Consider the following 16,140-nt stretch of genomic DNA (forward strand, 5'->3'; position numbering starts at 1 on the left):
GAATGCCTGATGATGTTATTACTCCATCATCTTCTCTTTTCTAGCACTAGCATCCATTCTTAAACTGTAGCTAAGAAGCCCGCGATCACTTTTGCAGGCTACGCAATTCTACTTAACCTCACGCAATTTTTGGATCACGTGGAAAAATCAATGAATAATCTCTACCCAAATTCTGGTAGAGACACAAAATGTGTCCCAGAGTCACCAGTCCCTTTTCTCCCGCCCCCGTCCAATCAGAGAAAAGGGAGTGGCTTGCGAGTCTAATGCAGTTGTAGATGCTGCATTGCGCTTTCTACGTAATCTCTGATCTACAGTAACAGTAAGGGACTGTAGAACATGGTCACAATGTGGACACCTCAGTGTCCTGATGTGAACCTTACCCCCACATTGGGGACAAGGTTTCGAGAAGGGCATTTCTTCAAGTGTTCAGTAGTCTTCCAGATCCAGATAGATGAGAGTAGCTCTGCATTGGTAGAGTGAACTAAAACCACGTGGATGGGCTTGGTTATCACCATGCGCATGTGTAGATGATCATTAAAACTGTTTCGAATAAGAGCCGCGTGTAACAGTGTTAGCTAGCTAGCTAGCCAGGTAACGTGAAAGTTCCAAGTTCCTTAGCTTTTATTCTACAACAAGCTTTAACATAGAATATTAAAACTAATAACTTATTGTGTGAAGGCTAGGCTATCCATGCTGTAAACGCAGTGCTGTGGCAGCCAGGTGAGCAGATCCTGAACTTACAAACAGACAAACAGACGAACCAAACGACTACTATACCCGTAACCGCCCACGCGCGCCTCGGGTAATAATCTAGGAATAGTTGAGAGATCAAATGTAATTTATTACAAGGTCCTAGATCAGAGATGCGATGACAACCAAACCCTACTTAGTGTGATCAATGATCTCTATACTGAGTTTATTGTCACCAAGAAGCAAACTATGGTTCTACAGAAGGGGATCAGGCAACATATGAGCGATTGCAATCACTCAAGGCTGAGTATGGCAGTGACCTTTCATGGTGCATTCCTTTTCCAGGTAACTGGCATCAGGTAACTGGCATCTATTAAAAAATTACCAAGAAGACCTTGGTAGGTCCAGTGGTTACAACACCCCCAATTCCATAACGTCAAACTTTAAGAGGACTCACCATTTTCTGATGGATGTTTGGGAATCTCTATATCGATTTATTCTGTCCCTTTTCCGAGGTGATTCCAACAGACTTTCTTCAGACTGCCTCAGACCGGGTGAGAAATCTCCCCCCTCCGAGACCCAAGATAGCACACTGAGGGAGTTGCTAGAAGACCTAAATGAAAAGTACAATGTACAGCATGACAACTTAGAACAAACAAGTAATGACACCATGACGTTTTGGAATTGCTTGGCATATATGCTCTCTATATGGCTATGAGAAGTAGCCTAAGGGTAGCAGCAATTAAAGAGATGGCACCGTGCGTTTGACAGGCCTAAGTACCAAAAACTAATTCCTCAGCACATTAGAGACCTACTAAGGATGTCTTGGCCAATCTGGAGAAAGGCGGTTTCACTGTCAGCTTGCTTGGAAGACCAGGTCACTCTGTGGGCGTAGATGAAGCCCACGAGATGTGTGTTAATCGTGAATGCAAAGAGTTTATCACCCATCCATCATCGGACAACATAAGCAGAACATCTCTGTTCCTGCCAATAAGATCAAGAGCAATGAACAACTTGGAAGAGCATCTTTTTCCTGAAAGAAACAAAGAAAGTGTAAAAACAATCACTTCACTGTTTGCTACTGACATAGAGAGCAAAAAGTTAGAAAGCAATATTAGGAAACAGGTGACAAGTTACAATCTAGCAACTTTATCACCACTGGACTCTTCAAGACTAAGCAACTAACTCCCCAGCAAACACATGACCTCATCAACTTTAGGGCTATTGGTGAAAGTGAGTACAACAACCGTGTGGAGCCCCAGTGGCCACCGAAGCACCGCAAAAGGCTACAGAAAAAAATTGCAAAAAGGGTCTGAAATTGGGAAGCTTTAAAGCTTTAAATAGAATGTTCGAAAAAAAGAGCTGCAGTACCGGATCACAAATGCAGTAAATTATGAGCAGTGCTTGGAATTACCAAGCTAGTTCTGATGGAGCACCAATGAAAGGATCCAAGTCGAACACTACTAATGTGCGGTACGAGAAGGCAGAAAATGCTATTTTCTCAACATCACTGAAACCAAGCTGGGTACCACATGCAATGGTAATGGAAGGGATGTTCCTAATAAACATTAATAAACATTACACCATGGAGTGCCCACCAGAACATGGGTGACTATGCCACACATATACTAGAAACGGATCTGTTTGATGATCCTGATGTGTTCACCTGAGCCCAAAGTATTTCGAAAGGTTGCACCGAGACAAAACCACGCACTGCAGTCAGTTCACAAGCGATATGATTATCCCTGAGAAGCGACATTTTGAGCTGCAGAATATGCAAACTTGTATGTTTCCTTTCGACGTACTTCCTAACAAAAATTCAGCATAAGCTCAATCCACAACAGATGTTCGTCACGGCTGGAGGGTTTCGTGGAGACCAGTCAACAAAGCTTTCTTTGTAACGTCAGCATTTGAGCCGAATCGCAATGCAGAGGAATCAGACACACGTATCTGGTTGCATGTGATCAATTCTACAGGAACTAAAAAGCTTGTGCTTAGCCCGGATACTAAGACGTGTATCATATTGGCTTACCAATAATTTCTGGTACAGAGCTTGAATGTGTAGTCCGATTAAGCTCTCTAGAACACAAATTTCTGGATTTACAGGAACTTATCACAGCCTTCCAGCCCTTCCAGAATGATCCAAGCCTTGCTGCAGTGGAACAACCATCTGTAATGCAGATGCTGTATATATGTATTGGCTGTGACTTTTTTACAGGATTTGGAAAGGCAACATTCATGGCTACATCGTTCGAATATTCAGATTTTATTTGTTCAACTACAGCTCACACTCCAGGGACGTTATCAGCCTTCAGTAGGTTGGTAGGATGTGCTTACTTTAGAAAGCACAAAGCAGTCTTCTTGCCATCTTTTCCCACACCAGCAACTTTGTTCAACTCGCTCCTTAAAGATGGTCAGGATGCAAAATCCCATCACAGTGCCTGGCTTGCCCTGATAGAGAGAAAATAGAGAGAAAATATGGGTAAGAATTAAGTACGAAGAAGAGATGATCCCGTCCGATGATGCACTTAACAAGCACTGGAAACGTTCGTGCTGGGTCAACATTAAACAATATTGCTTTTTTTTGCATTCTATCACAGGCTATTAAAGATATCATATTATACCATGTGAAAGAGCAGCACATGCGCTGGTACCTACAGTGTGTACATAGCTCCAACACAGTGGGCACAACGCATTTTTGAAAATGACCACTAGAGTGGCCGTCATATGACGGCTAAAGGGTAAGTTATGGTTTATGTTAGAAATCCTTGTGCCGTAGAACAGTCCACTAGCTGGCTTGCATAGTATCACTTGGATTTTTTTATGCAGCAGATAAGGGGCCAAGCGATCAGTGACAAGAGTCGGGAGAGTAGAGTGGTCGGAAGAGTAGAGTGGTATCGACGAATTGATCACGTGTGATCTTTGAAGTGATGGTAAGTAGCATTGATGGGTAGGCATTGATGGGTGGGTAGGTAGCATTTTAAATACTGTACGCTTGTCTCATCCACAATGTATTTTATTTGGGCCCAACATAATTATTGATGACGGGAGTCCTTGGGCATGCTTTAGTATAAGTATGATGTGCACAATTATAAGCAGGTATAGGTTAAGAAGAGTGCAATAATAATGGATTAATAGCCAAGCAATGGTAAGGTTATACTAACCTTGCCAGTGCTGTCCAAAAGATTCTTCTTTTGACCTTATGTCTCTGCATATGCATGGCTTGCCTGACATGCATAATGCAGGAGTTCATATGAATGTTATAGAAACTGTATCCCTGCTTATTAATTATCCCTGCTTACTTTTGTTATTGTAGCTAGATTGCTTCATTAAAAAAATAGATAGCTACATTAATTAAATGTAAGTTACTTAAGAGATTTGATACCGTAGTTTGCAATTAAGTCATTGCAATTAAGTACTTGCAATTAAGTACTTGTTCAAAATCAGACATTGCATTGCTTAGCTGCTACAGTACCTGAGAGCAATTAATGTACGATCTATATATAAATAATTATACTGACCTACCTATAAGGTCCATAGAATATTCAGTATAGGCATTTCTATAGACTTGTAATTAGATTTTCTAAATAATAATGCCCGTTTAAATTATAGATAATTTTTATTATTATACCTCAGAGATTTGTAAGTTCAGGCTCTGGGAAAACAGACCAATTGGAGCAGATATTGGTATTGAGCAATAGCCAGATTTATGGACTGCAGTGTATAATCTCAAAAATTTTTTCTTGGCTTATAGTTATCTACAGTCTTTCTACTACCTCTCTGCAAAGTCTGATGCTCTGAATCCAACTCTTTCCATCAAAGCGCTTTGTCTAAGCAGCCACCATTACCTTACTTTTCCCAATTTAGCAATCTTTGAGTGGGCGTTTCTCAATACTGCTGTTTTACAACTTCGAGTTTCCAACGCACATAACTCAGGCATGGAACAAGATATGTGCACACTAAGCATATCAATGCGTAGGCAATTCTTTGCTCTATCATCTGGTATATAGATCGCAAAAATTATAGCTTGCGCCAATTGGTCTGTTTTCCCAGAGCCTGTCACATTTTGTATACTAATTTCAACAATGTAGTGTACTGTGTTCAGTATAGTGCAGTTACTATAATAATAAAAAAAAATATATTATTAGTGTCAGTTTAAGACGTGGAAATTAACATGTGTTGCTGGTAGTTCTGTGTTAACATCAATAAGTAGCTGGAATCGATCTTGAGCGAAAGTGATGCAGCTGCGGCCCTGCTCTTTGTAGTCTTCTTCATTGGTGCCATCAAAAAATTCCACACCCAATGGCCGAATCCAAGTAATCGCTGAGCTTGGTAATGCGCTGAGTGCCGGTCCATTATTTGTTGTAAGCTGTAGGTTTTGCCAAAGTTAAAATCTTTGTTTGCTTGTTGAAAGATTCGTTCGTGTTGTTCGGTGTTGCTATCCTAAACAGTAGTGCAGCATGGCTGGCATGAGAGTGGTTGTGATAGTTTGTGGCTTTTCAAAGAGATCTGTGCACTGGTGAGCATGTAGAAAAGTGCGGTTGTGTAGACAGAATATGCTTTTAGGTGTACGTTCAGAATCGTGTGTGTAGCTTGGTTCAGCTAGCACAACACACAACACACACCACTGTATAAATATATATATACCTTGCCATGCATGCCACCGCCACCACCGCTTGCATGCATGCACATCTCGTGAGTTCATAGGGCAGGTCCTGCAAGTGCTCCACATTATCACGAATACTTGGGAGGCCATAGAATATATGCGTTCAATAACGGATACCCTGTTGTATCCATTGTAGTCTTGTTTGTCTGGTACATACAACAAGTCATTTCGAGACTCTAAAAACTGGAATGACTCTGGTGACCTATTCCGTGGGCACGATCCTTGAAGGACAGAATAAATTGAAGGACAGAATAAAACTGTTTCATTAAGATGCACTCGCATTTTGCTGGGCGCACATAGGGACCATGTTTTTTGTTTATTTTTGCAGAATGCACTTTTGAGCTGGAGTAATGCAAATATGTCTATGCACCAGCATTATACACGAGTTTTTTTTTACATAAGGAATAATCAATACTCACGAGTATACTTTTGTCAGGAACAACTGTCTCCTGCTATCAACGAACTGGCCTTCCCACTCTTCATTTTCAGTTACAAAACATTTATTCTCTTTTCTTGTAGCAAAGGTTACTTAAAGATATTAACACCGTGTTTGTAGTAGCTGCACTAGAACGCTAGCTATTGGTACCTGCGCAGATTACCGTTTGCTGCATGCTCTTGACATCGACACTTGGTTGTAGTTTTATCTGAGTACAGCTAAAAATTTCCAGCCACACCCATATATCCCCTTCCTATGATAATAGTCAGAAGCCTTGATCCATGAAGCCTTGATCCATATTTGACCAGGAACATCCGGAATTGTAGTGACCTGATTTAGTGACGTGAGTTGTCATAATAATATGTCTTATTCAAGACCACCAAGCAACCACACATCTCCTTAATTGTTTGTTTGCTTGCTTGCTTGCTTGTGGTGTATATAATGTTTGAATTGCAGATGTTCTGTGTCGGTGCGTACATATATACGTATACATTTAGCCCTAGTTTGAGGTACTAGTTTGAGGTATGAGGTATGTATAAGTATATGCTCGGAGGATATAATTTTTGCATATCCTCCTCTTATAGGTTTGGTATAATCCTATGTATGCTACTTTTATACTGAATCTGTTGGAAAAGTACACTTCTATTATGGACTTCCTGTTTACTTATCTTTATTCTTATTCTGTTATGTAATCATTTATTGTTATGTAATCATTTATTGTTATGTAATCATATAGAACATTCTAGAATGTCACATGATCTTTTGTGTAGCTGTGAGATTGGTTATGTTATCACATTTCAGTCCTTGCTTTTTGTTCAATTCGATTTGATAAAACTTGAATTTTAACAGGTTATGGGCCCAGCTCTAAGGATTGTCTATGCTCCTATAGTGAACTATTAGGTAAACATAGCTGAGTCGTGATTTTCAAGAATGGCAGAATCGAGGTGGTCCCTCTAAAGTATGGTACATGGAAAATCCAATGCAAGATGGCATTGATAAAAGAAGGACTCTGGAGTAATGTCGATGATATTGTCGATGAAACAGAAACGGCACCTGTAGACGAAGGTGCCTTGGCGAAGTTTGTGGGGAGAAAGAACAAAGCCCTTGTGACAATTGTATTGTCAATGGACCCGGGTTTGTTATATGTGGTTGGTGCTGATCCAACGGATCCCAGTGTCGTGTGGAAGGTTCTGGCTAACCAGTTTGTGAAACTGGAACTGAAGCGGAAGTTGTTCTCAATCAATGAGATTGGCCGAAGGAGATTGGCCGAAGGAGGGTCAGTACAAGCCCATGTCAAAGCAATGACTGAACTTTGTGATGAAGTAGTTGGAGAACCAGTTAAGGAAGAAGACCGTGTCCTTCTAGCAAGTTTGCCAGAGAGTTACAATGTCTTAGTAACGGTGACAGAGCGTCTGCTACATGAAGAAGTCAAGAAGAAAAATTCTCGATCGAGTGAGGAAGGAGGTTTGGTTGCCCACACTAGCCTCCTCCACAGGCCTCCTCCACAGGCCACCTTGAGAGGCCTGCTACAAGTTGCACACGCATGCGCGTAATTTTTGCATTCTTCTTCCGTAAAATGCACAGTAAATCCAAAAATTTTTAATGAAAATATACAAAAAATAAACGGCACAAAATTACAAGGTATTACCGCACGTGCGCATCATTATCAAAGATTTTAGAATGGCTTCAAGAATGGCTTCAAACAAATGTATTGTTTGCAGATTTTGCAACTGCACAGTAGCTTCAAAGCAGCTGCAGCTGTACGTTGCTGTAGGTCGTGTATGCAGAAATTTCGTGCTGCAGAGAAGTTTGTTGCCTCTGTGAAGCTTTGTTACGATAGTAGGCATGTCTTCCATAGGCTTGGTTAAGTCCACAGTTTATAGTGGTCGGAAGAGGGTGAAAAACACAAGTGGGCCCGAAGTGTCACCAGGTACCTTCCAGTCCCAGCCCTTGTCAGTCCCAGCCAGTTTCAACCATATAAAAATATAGTACAGAATGACTCACTTGATGGCAGACCTAAGGATCCTGCGAGAGCACCACCTTGTGACTTGAGGCAGGCGTCTGTCTGTGGAGCCACCCAAACTCAACCAGATGACTTGCCTAATCACCTAGGTATTTTGATTTAAAAAGTGAGTATATATACACGTACGTACTTCTAGAAGCTGAAAATTGCAGAAGCACAACTGTGAAGGTAATGTTGAATTTGCGGTACATGTATGTAGATTTGGACAGTAACCAAGGAGATCAGAGAGAGTTTCAGAGAGAGTTTCAGCAAGGTTGCACGAGCGCTGGCTGGTGGTCACCCTCCCTCTATCGCTAGGGCAGTGTTTTCAGAGCCATCCTTGAAAGCGTGCATCATTGAGAAGGTTATCAACATCCTCAACGATGAGTGTGCAGCTCTCTGTAAGAAAGTGAACCCTCCATCTCTGTTTCGCAAGTTCCCCATACACAAAGCTGACTTGTTCTCCTGGGACCTTTGCGTTGAAGAGCTGGTTGTGAAGGCCTTCTGAAACTGCTGTCTTTTATTGTCAGCCGATCTGATCACAGGAACAAAGTTGAGGCAATTTTGATCGTTTAACTCACGGCAATTCCAGGTGAAAAAAAGGAGACAAGCACACTCCTGGAATATGCACAGCTGTCAGCATTCTGTTGAAGGAGCGGAATATGGGAATGAGTGGACCCCAGACGTTCACGTCACTTGTACTCTTCTCTGCTAGGGTTAGCCAGAAGGTGTGTGTGTGTAGCGTGCACATGTACAGTACATATGAAGATGTGCATTAAGTGGAATATATTGGTATATGGCGCACACAGTGCCCTCGGGACGCAGGCACATGGCTGATGGAGACACACCCAGGCAGAAACTCGAGCTACTTGAGCCAGTGACAGAGGACTGGCATGCCCTGATGAATTACCTAATAGTGAGATTAAAAAATAAACTCATTATTTTACTTACGTTGTGTTCCAAAACAGAGTGTGTGGAAGAATCTCTTCAAGGTCAGCTCCTCGAATTTTGGCACCTTAAGTCACCTGTTCCTCCGAATCGGACGTCTCTCATATGCCAAGGACCCCAAGAAGGATATGCACGCCGCCTTTGATGCTCTAATGACAGTATTCAAGGGTCATCTTGTTGCAGCAGCCTGTGTTGAACTAGGGATCGACAACCCTGATGGTGACTTCCCTTTCACAACCTCCAACTTGTGTGATGTAGCGACAAATATTGTTGAGAAGTTTACTGTTGTGTCGGAGGCAGTATTGGGTCTTCCTCTTCCAGACTGTCAGGATCGAGTGTACAATTATGCCCGAGTCTTGTGCCACACAGCATCTCTGGCCATGGAGTTTACCGCGATGCTGGAAGGTCCATTTCCATGCTGGTAGGAGATCAAAGTATGCACTGGAGGCTTTACGAATTCAGATCCAGCTGGCGACCCTCTCACCGGACCTAGTACATCAGCTGACTTGGGAGAGCTCTCACGGAGGCAAGGGTCGTAACATTCCGTGTGACCTGCACAATGAGAAGTTATTCAAAGAGATCAAGAATATGGGAGCTAATTTCACCGAGGTTGCCAGCACACGAGTGGCAAGGGCTGTAACTACAATTGAACAGGTGGTAGAACTGTTTGACTCTGAAACGGGCATTCATCCACAGACATCAACTCACTCAAGAAAGTCTGATGACGAGGATGTCAAAAAGGTTGTGAAGGCACTATTGGAGCAGAATATCTTGACTGTCCAGTCCACCCCGAGAAGCCACGCAGCCTTCAGCAACATGACAGCTAACCCCCCACAGTCCCTCAATCGCCACAAGCTCGAGGAGTGGATCGCTGTCAAACTGAAGCTTTTTAGCAAAAGGTGTGCACGACATCAAGAATCAGACGACGAAGAATCCAGCGAGGAATCCAGCGATTGGTCTCAGCATTATGAGGACTCCATTATGAGGACTCCATGTAGCGTTCTAACACAAGATGTTTAACTATAATTATGAATATGAATATACAAATTTATTGACCTTACAGTGTATATGCACCCTCAGTGACGCAGAGGGAGAGAGAGAGACTGTCGAGGGACCCAACGGACCCTCAGTGACCGGGACAGAGAGAGACTGTACCTGACATTATCATTAATACACCACTAATAAAACACACTTACAGCGTCACTGCAGTTATCACAGCATGTCAACCGATTACGCGAGCGAATATTCTGAGCAAGAATTGGATCAGAGAAGTCTAGTAGGAAGTACCTTCGACAAATTTTCCTGTTCTCCACGAACCTATAAAAAAAATTATGTGTGTTTGCCAAACAGTATTATTTTACTTGCGCCATACCTACGGACAGTAGCAACCTCAGCCTCAGCCTTCTTGTGGTCACTGGTCACTCAGATCCTTGTGACAGGGAACATCTGATGGGCGCCAGTATATTGTGGATGTTGACGGTTGTCCTCCTCTGCCTGCTCTCCCACTCTCCCACTCTCTTGAAAGTAATCGTCGATAGACCTTGGCGCCCCGTGGTGGATCGTTTCGCTCAATCCCACACAGTCGATTCCCATTCCCAAGGCCATCGTTGCAAACACAACACGTACCACTCCTTCCTTCTCTGTCAAGCTCTTCAGTATGACATCCTTATTGTGTTGAGGAGTCTTGGAGTGGTACATTCCGAAGAGCCTGTAGTTGCTGAGGTGTGGGGACCCAGGAGGATAGTAGCTCCTCTCATTCAAGCATTCGTGGAAGTGGGCATAAAGATCGGCACACATATCTAAGGAACGGCAATACACAAGTACTTGTCTTCCTCTCACACCGCCTTCTCTCAGACTCTCAGACTCTCAACCAGTTGAGCAAAATCATCCTCGAGAATCGATCGCCGCTTGACAGAGTAAAAGATGTTCGGTTTGTTTGGTGACTCTGAAACAACACGACACTCCCTAGATGATGCTTCGGCCTAGATGATGCTTCGGCGAACAGAGTCAGTAACGGTGGCTGTGAGAGGTGGGACAAATGCACGAATCTCATGAATGTGGCCATACACAGGTCTAAAGTCATCACTCCTACATGTAAATAGAAAATAGATGTTATGATTTAATGAATTTTTACACTTACCACTTGTAAACACAATGCGCTTCGTCTACAGCCACTGCCACAACTGTGTGACACAATGGAGGTTCCAACAGACACTGTTTCCACAGAAGCCTGAAACACCCAGACTTGATGTCAGCCTCACTAGCAAGATATTGCTTGTCTACACCAGCATTGCCAGACAATATGGCCCTCAACTGCGTAAGGATGGTCCACCATGAGAGCGAGTAGAGGTGATATTACAATTACACAACACCGATGTGTGTCTTGGGCTTCGGTACTGCCACGCCTGAAGTCGAACATGAATTGATAGCAAAGGCTTTTGCCATATCCAGTAGGGAACCATACGAAAGTGTCGCTGCCATTGTAGACTGCCTCCAACACTTCCACTTGCTTTGGCTTAAGAACAAGGTCTTTGTTGTTGATACACGCCAGAGCGTGCACCAGAGAAACTTGACTGACTACTAGCCATCACAAAACAGGCACTAGCTAGCTGAGCTTGCACATAAATATAAAACGGACAATGTGGTTTCAGAATACTGTAAGTGGTGCGGAACTGTTATGTAATAATTTTACTGATATTTTACTCCTGATTCCCAGAAATTCTGGGAATGGTTGCGCATGCGTATGCAACTTATACCAGGCCCAGAAGTATGAGGGGCCTGGATTCGAGGCTATGCCCACACATACAAGAAAAAACCAGTATGTTTCTTTTGCCAAAAACCAGGTCATTTTAAAAGAGACTGTGACCTGTGACGAGTTTGCAAAGGTTAAAGGCCAAAGCAGCAAGCCTCATGGCAGGAAGAAAACAATGGGGGCGTTTAAAGTAACTATCTCAGCTGAAAACGAAAGTGACTCTGAAGACGAAGGGGGCTGGTGGTGCAACATGCATTGTCTGTGGATATTCACGCTCATGATCAATGGATCTTAGATTCGGGAGCATGTGCAACACTGAAGCCATGTTCAGTGAAATTCAAGCCTTGTCAAAGCCTCTAAACTCGATGACGGTCGAACTCTCAAAGGTACAGGTCGTGGGAAGGTCGTGGGAAGGTCATACTCACACTACAGTTACCCCAAGGAAAGAAGGAGACCTGTACAGTTCATGACGTACTGCTAGTGCCGAAGCTAGCATACAGTGTGACAGCAGCTGCAAAGAGAGGAAAGGTGACAACCTTCTCAGAAGTACGATGCGAGATTAGTCGGAAGCAGAAATGGAAGTCTCTACTACCTCGATTGTGATAGCCATGCCCATCAGTCAAATGTAGCCACCGATAGCAACGGAACACTCTGGCATCGGCGACTTGTTCATTTAAGTGTCCAGGGCATGCAGACCCTGCTGAGAGATAAGATGGTAACCCGCCCCTCACTCTGTGTTGAAGGAAAAAGCCACAGGTTACCGTTTCAACAGATTGTTGCCAAAAGAAAGACTCAACCACTAGAACTAATACACAGTGATGTTTGTGGGAAAATTGGCAAGCAATCCCTTGGTGGGGCTGAATATTTTGTCACCTTTGTAGACGATTGTTCGAGGTATATACCCTGAAACACAAGAACGAGGTATTTAAACGATTCCAAGAGTGGCAAGCAGCAGTGGAAAAATCGAGTGGACTTAAAGTCAAAACGCTTCGATCAGACAACGGTGGGGAGTATACTTCTATTGAGTTTACAGAGTACCTAACCAAAGAAGGTATCAAGCAGGAGCTAACGATCCCTCATACTCATACTCCGCAACAAAATGGACTTGCAGAGAGAGAGACTAAACCGTACGTTGATCGAGGGTGTACGAACAATGCTGGCCGACTCCAAACTTCCTCGTAGCAGCATATCTCCGAAACCGCAGCCCGACGAAGTCAGTGGGTGGAATGACCCCCTACGAGGCATGGAATGGATCTAAGCCAAATGTGAGTGCTCTCCGTGTGTTTGGATGTAGTGCCTATGCACATGTGCCCAAAGTCCAAAGACGCAAATTTGATCTCAAATCGTCATGGTGGGATATCGATTGTATGATCTTAACAATTTAAGGTTCATTCATAGCCGAGATGTTGTTTTTGATGAAGAAAACTTACCTGGTATTCAACGTGAGAAGGAGTCGTCTAGCGTACCTGTCGAACTTGAAGTTGAAGATGACTGCTCTCAAACCGAAGATGAATCTACCGAAACACCTTCTCCCACCCTCTGAGTTGCGTAGATCAACGCGTGAAGTTCGGAAGCCTGATCGATATGGTCACAACATCTCGACAGAAGACTTCATCAGTAGCGGAAGCTATGGCTGCTCCAGACAAAGCGAAGTGGGAGATCGCTTGAAGCTCCAGACAAAGCGAAGTGGGAGATCGCTATGGAGAAGGAAATGGAGTCACTTCGAGAAAACAACGTCTGGGAATTGATTGAACTACCGTTAAATCGAAAAGTTGTGGGAAGTAAATGGATATTCAAACGAAAGATCGATGTGAATGGATCTGTTGAAGCTCGTCTAGTGGCACATGGTTGTGACTATGAAGAGACATTTAGTCCCGTTGTACGCTTCGAGTCAATTCGGTACCTTGTTGCACTTGCTGCTCAAAATAAGCTACAACTTGACCAGATGGATGTATCTGAAGTTTACATGAAGCAGCCTACTCAGAAGCACATTTGGTTTGCCGTCTGAACTGCAGTATATATGGACTGAAACAAAGTCCAAGGTGCTGGAACCATGCCCTTGATAGTCGACTGAAAGAAATGGGGTTCAAGCAGGCCTTAAGTCTCATTGTGGCAGTATACGTTGACGACATTATCCTTGCATGCCCATCTGAAGTCAGAATGAAACAGGAATTGTGTAAAACGTTTCAGATGAAAGGTCTCGGATCGTTACATCATTTTCTTGGTGTGAAGATCATACCAACTGCTCAGCAAATTTCAATCAGCCAACCAGTGTATACAGAGAAAATACTGGAAAGATTTGGCATGGCGGACTCGAAACCTGTTCGGACACCTATCAGTCCTGAAGCGAAACTCACCGTCTGTGAAAACCCTGAGAATGTTTGCAATCAACAGCAATATCAAGCAGCTGTTGGAATCAAGACCAGACCATTGCATACGCTCGTCGCTCGTTTTTGTGCTAAGCCGACAGACGGTGCCTTGAAAAGAATCCTGAGGTACTTGCGTGGCACTACATGTTTTGGTCTGAGTTACAAAGAAGCTACGTCCCTTGAGGCTATTTGGATGCTGACTGGGCAGGGGACGTTGGAGATCGGAAATCCACCTCAGGATATGTATTCCTTCTAGGAGGAGCTGCAATTAGCTGGAGAAGTCACAAACAAACCTGTGTGGCTCTCTCGACAGCTGAATCAGAGTATATCGCTCTTTCTGCTGCAGCTCAAGAAGCGGTCTGGATTCAACAAATGTCGAGTGAGATATCGGGAGAAAACATTCGAGAAATAAACATTCTTGAAGATAATCAGTCAGCCATTTGTTTGGCCAAAAATCAGCGAGCTCACCAAGCACATAGACATAAAGTATCACTTTATCCGAGACTTGGTTGAATATGGTAAAATCAAACTTACCTATTGCCGATGTGTTTACCAAAGGACTGTCCTTTGGTCAGTTTGAAAAACTTCGAGAACTCTCTGGAGTTCAGGAACTTACCTGACTGAGATTGAGAAGGAGTGTTGGAAAAGTACACTCTCTGTCATTCTATTATGGACTTCCTTATCTTTATTCTATTCTGTTATGTAATCATTTATTGTTATGTAATCATATAGAACATTCTAGAATGTCACATGATCTTTTGTGTAGCTGTGATTGGTTATGTCTTTTTCAGTCCTTGCTTTTTGTTCAATTCGATTTGATAAAACTTGAATTCTAACAGAATCAACTTGAAGCTGGCACCGGGACAGCACAGTCACACCTAGTGTGAAAGCTGTACCCTCACTATGAGAATGCATTCTTATTTTACGGCAATGAAGTGTATTGTTTTGTTCATGTATATAATTAGCTCATGCCGGATCCACACCATGCAGGAACCAGATAATTATAAAATTATTAATATTTTTTCGACATTCATAAATCACACAAAAATGTACAGACTGATATATTTGATATATTGTCCATTAATTTGGGTATCCTACTCAACTTTGGACCAGTTGGAACTTTGGACCAGTTGGGATCCCCTGCTAACCACGGCCATACAACTGCCCCTGAGCTAGAGCAAACGTTAATAATTAATGTCCCGGAGTTAATTATTAGTGACCACTTGCTTGAGGGACAGCTCCCGATCATTGTAAGTAGGTCTGTAAGTAGGTCTGTTGATGGGGTCACGCCGGGAAGGTTAAACGTAGTTAATGGTGACGGTCCTGCCATATCGCGAGGGCGTATCACGGGGGGAAGCCTTCCCCCTTTTATAATTTCCGTCCGAGGTTCTGAGTTGCTTTTTACAGGGACCACTGTCATCACCCAGAGGAGACATCTGTCCTCAAGCTGTTCAAGCACATCGGCAATCTAGCCATAGCTTTGTGCGGTAAGATGCTAATGAATTTTAACATAGCAACGTGGCTTGGAAAATTCTAGACTAAATTGCACGTGATTCTACAGCTCTTTGCTACTTCCTAAGTATCCGTGACGGTTAAATCACTTTTGGAATAGACCGAGTATTTAGCGCCAGGGTAGCCCATTGCCATTCTGCAAAGAAAATTGCCAATACTGGAGACCACAACCTGTCGATTGGAGATATCGTGACAAGATGGCCACGAGAGGGGTCGAGGGGTCGCCAACAGACTCTGCTGCATTGACCGATCCAAACTATACCGCCAACTAACTGTGGAAACTCGACAAAGAACAACACACGTTGCAGCCGATGAACGCAGAAAGGAAGTTCATGAACTTATCCTGACCATGTTTGGTCAACGGGGGGAGTGTGTTGGAAATATTGTGCCACTACGCATTATGTCATCAGTATTGTGGTCAGACACATGTTGTGAGAAATAAATAAAATGAACAAGAGTCAATCCAATTGAATCCTGTAGTATAGCGATAATAATAGCATAACAGTTTGTACTTACATTTTTAAAGCAGTGCTTGGAGATTGTGTACTGATGGCGAGCAAGGGGCAGGGCATAACGACATTCTGTACTGATGGGCGAGCAAGGGGCAGGGCATAACGGCATAACGACATTCTGTACTGATGGGCGAGCAAGGGGCAGGGCATAACGACATTGTGTACTGATGGGTGAGCAAGGGGCAGGGCAGACAAATGGAGTTGCCATAACGTTTCAGGTGAATTAAGGACTGGTCCTGCTGATTCAGCTAAA

General features: G+C 43.3%; 2 long non-coding RNA genes across 2 annotated transcripts; both read right to left on the reverse strand.

The window, feature by feature from the left end:
• Window positions 1-271: 271 nt before the first annotated feature.
• On the reverse strand, window positions 272-2,501 carry LOC135335574 (uncharacterized). The gene is made up of 3 exons (XR_010394539.1): window positions 2,357-2,501; window positions 1,506-1,723; window positions 272-1,303 (listed from the first exon to the last, which is right to left on the reverse strand). It is a non-coding gene; the product is annotated as an uncharacterized LOC135335574 (long non-coding RNA).
• A 6,049-nt stretch (window positions 2,502-8,550) lies between these two features.
• LOC135334557 (uncharacterized) lies at window positions 8,551-9,640 on the reverse strand. Its single transcript, XR_010394322.1, has 3 exons — window positions 9,451-9,640; window positions 8,746-9,294; window positions 8,551-8,692 (listed from the first exon to the last, which is right to left on the reverse strand). It is a non-coding gene; the product is annotated as an uncharacterized LOC135334557 (long non-coding RNA).
• Window positions 9,641-16,140: the final 6,500 nt, after the last annotated feature.

This window comes from Halichondria panicea, chromosome 4, assembly GCF_963675165.1.
Source record: "Halichondria panicea chromosome 4, odHalPani1.1, whole genome shotgun sequence".
NCBI classification, from domain to species: domain Eukaryota; kingdom Metazoa; phylum Porifera; class Demospongiae; order Suberitida; family Halichondriidae; genus Halichondria; species Halichondria panicea.